An 8,985-nucleotide genomic window follows, 5' to 3' on the forward strand; every position below is an offset into this window, starting at 1 on the left:
TACAGTAGCAGCAGCTGACTGCACCAAATATTTTATTAATCACCAGTGCTGATTTAAAACAAGAAAGATTGTAAAGATGTTGTCATGGTGTACCGTCTCTGAAGGCCACAGAGATGTCTATGGGCTCAATGTGGCCCTTCTTCTTTACGGGTGGCTGGCCAGGAAGACCAGCTGGTGGCAGTGCTGCCATGTGGACACCTGTGATGCATCATGACTTTACATTATACATTTGAGTCATTTAGAAATGTTTGCTTTATGTTTGAACCTACAGCCTTATTCTAAACAAAGTGACAAAGCAAAAACAGTTTTTAGAAATTGCAAATTTATTTAAAAATACAAATATCACATTTACATAAAGTATTCAGACCCTTTACTCAGTACTTGTGCAGTTCTTGACTGAATGCCCTTCTCCTCCGATTGCTCAGTTTGGCTGGGTGGCCAGCTCTAGGAAGAGTCTTGGTGGTTCCAAACATCTTCCATTTAAGAATGATGGAGGCCGCTGTGTTCTTGGACCTTCAATGCTGCAGAAATGTTTTGGTACCCTTCCCCAGATGAGTGACTTGACACAATCCTGTCTTGGAGCTCTACGAACAATTCCTTCAACCTCATGGCTTGGTTTTTTTCTCTGACCTGCACTATCAACTGTGGGGCCTTATATAGACAGGTGTGGGCCTTTCCAAATCATGTCCAATCACTTGAATTTACCTCAGGTGGACTCCAATCAAGTTGTAGAAACATCACGGATGATCAGAGGAACCAGGATGCACCTGAGCTCAATTTCGAATCTCATAGCAAAGGGTTTGAATACTTATGTAAATATGTTTTTATATATTTGAAAAATTTAGAAAAACCTGTTTTTGCTTTGTCATTACGGGGTTTTGCGTGTAGATTGATGAGTACTATTTTTTATTCAATCAATTTTAAAATAAGGCTGTAACGTAACATGTGGAAAAAGTCAAGGGGTCTGAATACTTTCCTAATGCACTGTACCAGTATCATAATAACTGCCAATCTCTCCTCTCACTTGTTCTCCATTTGAGCCATAATAGTTACCTTGTGGTAGTGATGCGCAGGTTGACTCATAACCTGCAGTCCCCATGGTTATATCCTCAAGGTCATTAAATATTTTGTGGGTGTAGGGCGGGTGGCAGCCAGGTTGAATAAAGAGCAAACAATATATAAAAAAATCCATACATGTATACTTATTGTGCAGTATATATATATATATATATATATATACAGTGCCTTGCGAAAGTATTCGGCCCACTTGAACTTTGCAACGTTTTGCCACATTTCAGGCTTCAAACATAAAGATATAAAACTGTATTTTTTTGTGAAGAATCAACAACAAGTGGGACACAATCATGAAGTGGAACGACATTTATTGGATATTTCAGACTTTTTTAACCAATCAAAAACTGAAAAATTGGGCATGCAAAATTATTCAGCCCCCTTAAGTTAATACTTTGTAGCGCCACCTTTTGCTGCGATTACAGCTGTAAGTCGCTTGGGGTATGTCTCTATCAGTTTTGCACATCGAGAGACTGAATTTTTTTCCCATTCCTCCTTGCAAAACAGCTCGAGCTCAGTGAGGTTGGATGGAGAACATTTGTGAACAGCAGTTTTCAGTTCTTTCCATAGATTCTCGATTGGATTCAGGTCTGGACTTTGACTTGGCCATTCTAACACCTGGATATGTTTATTTTTGAACCATTCCATTGTAGATTTTGCTTTATGTTTTGGATCATTGTCTTGTTGGAAGACAAATCTCCGTCCTAGTCTCAGGTCTTTTGCAGACTCCATCAGGTTTTCTTCCAGAATGGTCCTGTATTTGGCTCCAATCATCTTCCCATCAATTTTAACCATCTTCCCTGTCCCTGATGAAGAAAAGCAGGCCCAAACCATGATGCTGCCACCACCATGTTTGACAGTGGGGATGGTGTGTTCAGGGTGATGAGCTGTGTTGCTTTTACGCCAAACATAACGTTTTGCATTGTTACCAAAAAGTTAAATTTTGGTTTCATCTGACCAGAGCACCTTCTTCCACATGTTTGGTGTGTCTCCCAGGTGGCTTGTGGCAAACTTTAAACAACACTTTTTATGGATATCTTTAAGAAATGGCTTTCTTCTTGCCACTCTTCCATAAAGGCCAGATTTGTGCAATATACGACTGATTGTTGTCCTATGGACAGAGTCTCCCACCTCAGCTGTAGATCTCTGCAGTTCATCCAGAGTGATCATGGGCCTCTTGGCTGCATCTCTGATCAGTCTTCTCCTTGTATGAGCTGAAAGTTTAGAGGGACGGCCAGGTCTTGGTAGATTTGCAGTGGTCTGATACTCCTTCCATTTCAATATTATCGCTTGCACAGTGCTCCTTGGGATGTTTAAAGCTTGGGAAATATTTTTGTATCCAAATCCGGCTTTAAACTTCTTCACAACAGTATCTCGGACCTGCCTGGTGTGTTCCTTGTTCTTCATGATGCTCTCTGCGCTTTTAACAGACCTCTGAGACTATCACAGTGCAGGTGCATTTATACGGAGACTTGATTACACACAGGTGGATTGTATTTATCATCATTAGTCATTTAGGTCAACATTGGATCATTCAGAGATCCCCACTGAACTTCTGGAGAGAGTTTGCTGCACTGAAAGTAAAGGGGCTGAATAATTTTGCACGCCCAATTTTTCAGTTTTTGATTTGTTAAAAAAGTTTGAAATATCCAATAAATGTCGTTCCACTTCATGATTGTGTCCCACTTGTTGGTGATTCTTCACAAAAAAATACAGTTTTATATCTTTATGTTTGAAGCCTGAAATGTGGCAAAAGGTCGCAAAGTTCGAGGGGGCCGAATACTTTCGCAAGGCACTGTATATAGTGGGGCAAAAAAGTATTTAGTCTGCCACCAATTGTGCAAGTTCACCCACTTAAAAAGATGAGAGAGGCCTGTAATTTTCATCATAGGTACACTTCAAGTATGACAGACAAAATTAGAAAAAAAATCCAGAAAATCACATTGTAGGATTTTTAATGAATTTATTTGCTAATTATGGTGGAAAAGAAGTATATATATATACATAGGCTACATTGAGGTTTTTATTTTATTATTTTAGGCTATATGGTAGTAGTGCATTAGCCTAAACTTTTAGGGATTAACTGCACACGTGGCAAATAGCTTACATGCCAAATGCTTTTGGGAACGGGCAGAAAAAAGTAAACGTCAATCCACGGAAACAAAAAGGACAATGTCTGAGTTTAATTCAATAAGAGAAGCGCCGTGAATTGGGGAGTTGAAAATAAAGAGAAGGGAGGGCCAAAAAAGTAATATTTGGTGAAGTGGTAAAAGAGGATGATTGTGATGATTGTGAGGCGATATAGCCTACAAATCGACAGTCACAAGAGGGGGACTTAATAGGCCATGGTCTGTCAAGGGAACTGTAGCCTACTGTTCAGATGGGTTAAATGAAAACTGAAATCTGGACACTGACTGTATGTCTATAACCTCTCACATAGCCTTAATATTAACTCCTTCAAATGTCGGCTACATTTTGACTTGGGGAAAAAGAGTGGAGAAATATTATTTATTTATTTCAGCATCTTGAGAGAATGCAAATGTGCAGTTAGATACCGTCTGTAGAGGTGCTATCTTTATCAGCACCACCGTAGTCAAGAGTTCTATTTTTTTCCTGAGTTGTATGGTCAGTGCATCTCTGCCACTTGAGACATTTGGACTGCAACCCTTTTTAATTTTTTTATTTATTTAACCTTTATTTAACTAGGCAAGTCAGTTAAGAACAAATTCTTATTTTCAATGACGGCCTAGGAACAGTGGGTTAACTGCCTGTTCAGGGGCAGAATGACAGATTTGTACCTTGTCAGCTCGGGGGTTTGAACTTGCAACCTTCCGGTTACTAGTCCAACACTGTGGGATAGACATGTTGACTGTAACCCTTCCTGTGGGATAGACATGTTGACTGTAACCCTTACTGTGGGATAGACATGTTGACTGTAACCCTTCCTGTGGGATAGACATGTTGACTTTAACCCTTCCTGTGGGATAGACATGTTGACTGTAACCCTTCCTGTGGGATAGACATGTTGACTGTAACCCTTCCTGTGGGATAGACATGTTGACTGTAACCCTTCCTGTGGGATAGACATGTTGACTGTAACCCTTCCTGTGGGATAGACATGTTGACTGTAACCCTTCCTGTGGGATAGACATGTTGACTTTAACCCTTCCTGTGGGATAGACATGTTGACTGTAACCCTTCCTGTGGGATAGACATGTTGACTGTAACCCTTCCTGTGGGATAGACATGTTGACTTTAACCCTTCCTGTGGGATAGACATGTTGACTTTAACCCTTCCTGTGGGATAGACATGTTGACTTTAACCCTTCCTGTGGGATATACATGTTGACTTTAACCCTTCCTGTGGGATAGACATGTTGGCTTTAACCCTTCCTGTGGGATAGACATGTTGACTGTAACCCTTCCTGTGGGATAGACATGTTGACTGTAACCCTTCCTGTGGGATAGACATGTTGACTTTAACCCTTCCTGTGGGATAGACATGTTGACTGTAACCCTTCCTGTGGGATAGACATGTTGACTTTAACCCTTCCTGTGGGATAGACATGTTGACTGTAACCCTTCCTGTGGGATAGACATGTTGACTGTAACCCTTCCTGTGGGATAGACATGTTGACTTTAACCCTTCCTGTGGGATAGACATGTTGACTGTAACCCTTCCTGTGGGATAGACATGTTGACTGTAACCCTTCCTGTGGGATAGACATGTTGACTGTAACCCTTCCTGTGGGATAGACATGTTGACTGTAACCCTTCCTGTGGGATAGACATGTTGACTGTAACCCTTCCTGTGGGATAGACATGTTGACTGTAACCCTTCCTGTGGGATAGACATGTTGACTGTAACCCTTCCTGTGGGATAGACATGTTGACTGTAACCCTTCCTGTGGGATAGACATGTTGACTTTAACCCTTCCTGTGGGATAGACATGTTGACTTTAACCCTTCCTGTGGGATAGACATGTTGGCTTTAACCCTTCCTGTGGGATGAATCAAATCAAATCAAATGTATTTATATAGCCCTTCGTACATCAGCTGATATCTCAAAGTGCTGTACAGAAACCCAGCCTAAAACCCCAAACAGCAAGCAATGAAGGTGTAGAAGCACGGTGGCTAGGAAAAACTCCCTAGAAAGGCCAAAACCTAGGAAGAAATCTAGAGGAACCAGGCTATGTGGGGTGGCCAGTCCTCTTCTGGCTGTGCCGGCTGGAGATTATAACAGAACATGGCCAAGATGTTCAAATGTTCATAAATGACCAGCATGGTTGAATAATAACAAGGCAGAACAGTTGAAACTGGAGCAGCAGCAGTCAGGTGGACCGGGGACAGCAAGGAGTCATCATGTCAGATAGTCCTGGGGCACGGTCCTAGAGCTCAGGTCCTCCGAGAGAGAGAAAGAAAGAGAGAATTAGAGAGAGCATATGTGGGGTGGCCCGTCCTCTTCTGGCTGTGCCGGGTGGAGATTATAACAGAACATAGACATGTTGACTGTAACCCTTCCTGTGGGATAGACATGTTGACTGTAACCCTTACTGTGGGATAGACATGTTGACTGTAACCCTTCCTTTAACCCTTCCTGTGGGATAGACATATTGACTGTAACCCTTCCTGTGGAATAGACATATTGACTTGAACCCTTCCTGTGGGATAGACATGTTGACTTTAACCCTTCCTGCGGGATAGACATGTTGACTGTAACCCTTCCTGTGGGATAGACATGTTGACTTTAACCCTACCTGTGGGATAGACATGTTGACTGTAACCCTACCTGTGGGATAGACATGTTGACTTTAACCCTACCTGTGAGATAGACACGTTTCTCCAGCTCAAAGAACACTGGGTTCTTATGAAGCACGTAGAGGGTGACTGCATCTCCCTTGTGGGCATAGATCTTCAGTACATTCAGCTCCTCTTTGTTTGGGACCAACTCAGACAGTTCCTCCACAGACAGAGAGGGAAAGGCTGTGGATATGTCAGCTTTCAGCTTCCTCCTAAGGTGGGTAGAGGGTCAATATGAAATATTGTTGTAATCTATGTGAAAAGGTTTTCAGGAAATGTTGTGATGCTTCATTCCACAAAAATCCTAAGTGAATTATAAGCACCATGTACATCTTTAGTTGTTTGTGAGTGTGAGTCTAGAAAATGGAACAGGGGTTATTCCATTTGATTTCAATCACTTTTTGACCTCACCCTTGACATTTGAATGGAACTTTCCATACATATTTGCCAATGTTAGAAGTGGTCAGAAAGTGACTTTTTGGACCTGAATGCAAAAACATTCAGGAGATTTGTGCCGAAAGTTTGCAAATGTTGCATACCCATACACCATACCATGAAGACATACATGTCTTCATCACTGGAAAATACGAACGGTTGAGTTTGATATCAGGGTGGGTGTCATTTCAATCATAGAAATATAATTAATAGAATGAACCTATCCTTCAGACCACTGCAATTTAGAAATTGTAATTTAATTACTACCACAAAGATGGCTGTTGGTCCACCCATCGTCGAATGTCAACTTAAATGGGAATGTCTATTCTATTATCAATATTTCTATGATTTCAATAGGTTTCCTATGGAAGATTGACAGTGTACTTTAAAAGAACTGATATTCCCATTCAAGTCAATATTAGCTGATGTGTAGACATCCAACCATCTTTGTGTACCATTTGATTCCCATTTTAGTACATTTAACACCCACCTTGTGTTAAGAGCATGCTGTCTCAATCATAATGAATTATAGTGGCCAAAAAGCTGTATTAGCATGGGAGGCGTCATTGAGGGCTTCCACCATTTTAATGTAGTCAACAGGTATGACTTCCAACTTCATTGGCAGATCTCTCCTGGTGACCATGAAAATGGATTACATCAAATGGAGATAGCCTCAATGGCACTGCCCATGCTGTCACAGACACAAAGCCGAGTCCTCTTATCTATCTCTATGGTTTCAACCGATGGCGGCCAAACCTCAAACACTTCGGATGATATAAAATAGGGTCTAATGCTGTGTTCAAAACAACTGGGGGCTCGGAACTCTCTGATTTAAGTGCATTAAAAACAACTGGGACCTCGAAGAAAAGAGAGATCCGACTGGGGAAAAACATCTATTTGAACAGTCATCCAACTCGGAATTCGGGCCTCTTTCTAGAGCTCCTACTTTCTGACCTGAAGATCACTGTCATGATTTGACCTGGTAATGTTCAGAGTCCCCAGTTGTTTTAATACCACATAAACTACAACATAGGCGAAAATTTAAAATAATCTTGAGTTTTTGCATTTTTTGATAATTTAAGTTAAAGATACAAAAACAATTTTAAAGTTATAGAAATGATCAAATGGTTTGAAAAAACTATTTTAAATTATATCAAACTCGACCATTAATATTTTCCACTGATGAAGACATGGGTGTCTCATGGTATGGTGGAGTATGCAAAAATGGCCAACTTTAGGCACCTCTACTGAATGTTTTGGCATTCAGGTCCTAAGTCACTTTCTGACCACTTCTACCATGAGCAAATATGTATGGGAGGTTTTGTTCCAACTTAAAAAGGGGTGCGGTCAAAAAGTGATTGAAATCAAATGGAACGTCCTACAGGTCTCAGTCACAATCTAGCATATATCAAATTGCATGTCTTTTCCAGACTCCTCTCACTCAGACTGTCTGGGTACCTTTCTAGCTACCAGAGGCTGGATGCCTGTTGAGTTGAGCGGCGAATAGAAAATATCGTGTGTAATTGTTGCCTATTCTTTGGGTGCTGAAATGTGTCGGGTTTTTTTTTCATTAAAACGTCGGAGCTCCAGTCGGCCGCACACAACACACCTCGTCGTCGCTCAACTCCATTGTAAATCGTTGAGTTTAATGTGGAACGAGTGACTCCTTGCCTATCGGAGCGTTTAATCACTGTGTTGGACTTCGCAAACATACTGAAAACGACACCGTCGTCAACTCAAGTTCTTACTCCTAAAATGTATTCGATTATATTTACTAGCTAAGTTTAAACACACACTTCGCAAGTTCTTAAAAAAAACATTCAGCACGAAAATGGACAGCTGCTATTTTGGTGCATCACAAACTACGTCCGGAAGGATTCTGCCAATTGCCGTAAATTGGGTCCTATGAGATACCTTAAAGACCCAGTGCAGTCAAACACGTGATATTACTGTGCTTTATATATATCCCGACTATGACGTTGAAATAACACTGGGAAATTATGAAAATGCACTTTTAGTCAAAGAGATGTTTGAAAAGATTGTTTGCCCTCTTCTCTGCCAATAACAACTAGTTTTTAGGTTACAAATCCCTATCATTAGGCTCCTCCAATTAGGCCCCTCTCTCAGACCACTCCCAGACAGTCCTAGCAAAATTATTGCTTGAGAAATTACATTTAGCTAAGAAGCTGTTTTTGTTCATTTGACTATTTTAATCATTTAATTAATTTGTTACACATAAGCAATTATTTGATATTGAGATAAAAACGTCCGCATTGGACCTTTATGCACAATGTCCATCTGATGCAGATGTTTCGCTGTGTCTAGTCCCCATTTTCTGTACTTGAGGCACTTGCTTTGCTTTCAACTTGCTAAAAGATAGTTAGTTGGAGTCTGTGTGTACTTCTGTTTGTACCACCGCAAGGTAAAGCAATGCAGGATAAGAAATATTGAATGCACCACAACCTAGTTAGTACGGCACCGCCAAAGTAGCGTTGCGGACTTCTCCATTGAAAATGAATGACCTCCGTGGAACAAAAAGAGCTCGATGCATCTGGTGGATAGCATCTGGATATGTATGCAACAAAAGTTCAACATTCACCTTCTGCAACCATTGCTGTCAAACCGTCTACGCATACCGTTTGACGCATACGTTCGATAAATCCAATGTATGCACTGCAC

General features: G+C 40.9%; 1 long non-coding RNA gene across 1 annotated transcript; it reads right to left on the reverse strand.

Moving 5' to 3' along the window:
- Positions 1–405: 405 nt before the first annotated feature.
- LOC118359607 (uncharacterized) lies at positions 406–8,857 on the reverse strand. Its single transcript, XR_008082921.1, has 3 exons — positions 7,765–8,857; positions 5,829–6,083; positions 406–5,796 (listed from the first exon to the last, which is right to left on the reverse strand). It is a non-coding gene; the product is annotated as an uncharacterized LOC118359607 (long non-coding RNA).
- Between the last annotated feature and the right edge of the window lie 128 nt (positions 8,858–8,985).

The sequence above is a fragment of the Oncorhynchus keta genome, chromosome 27, assembly GCF_023373465.1.
Source record: "Oncorhynchus keta strain PuntledgeMale-10-30-2019 chromosome 27, Oket_V2, whole genome shotgun sequence".
NCBI lineage: Eukaryota > Metazoa > Chordata > Actinopteri > Salmoniformes > Salmonidae > Oncorhynchus > Oncorhynchus keta.